Raw genomic sequence first — 250 nt, 5'->3', positions numbered from 1 at the left:
GAGCTTGTAGATCTACTATCTTCCGTGAATGTTGCCCCCCCCCAAAAAATAGGGATGCTAGGGTCCATTTGATGAGCCGTAAAACAGCCTCTTGAGAATTGAATGAGAACCAGCCAAATGGGCTCACTTTCTGATCTCTCTCTATCCCTGAAAGATCATTTGGTTCTCACAAAGATAGCGTTTAACCGTTTAAGACCTGAGGCCGATTCTACAAAATGTCTTCTAAATCTAAATCTAAAAATGGATGTTT

This window comes from Gymnoscopelus microlampas (genome assembly GCF_963454915.1).
Source record: "Gymnoscopelus microlampas genome assembly, chromosome: 11".
NCBI classification, from domain to species: Eukaryota; Metazoa; Chordata; class Actinopteri; order Myctophiformes; family Myctophidae; genus Gymnoscopelus; species Gymnoscopelus microlampas.
The sequence above is the reverse complement of the archived record's forward strand: the minus strand, read 5'-3'. Positions refer to the sequence as shown.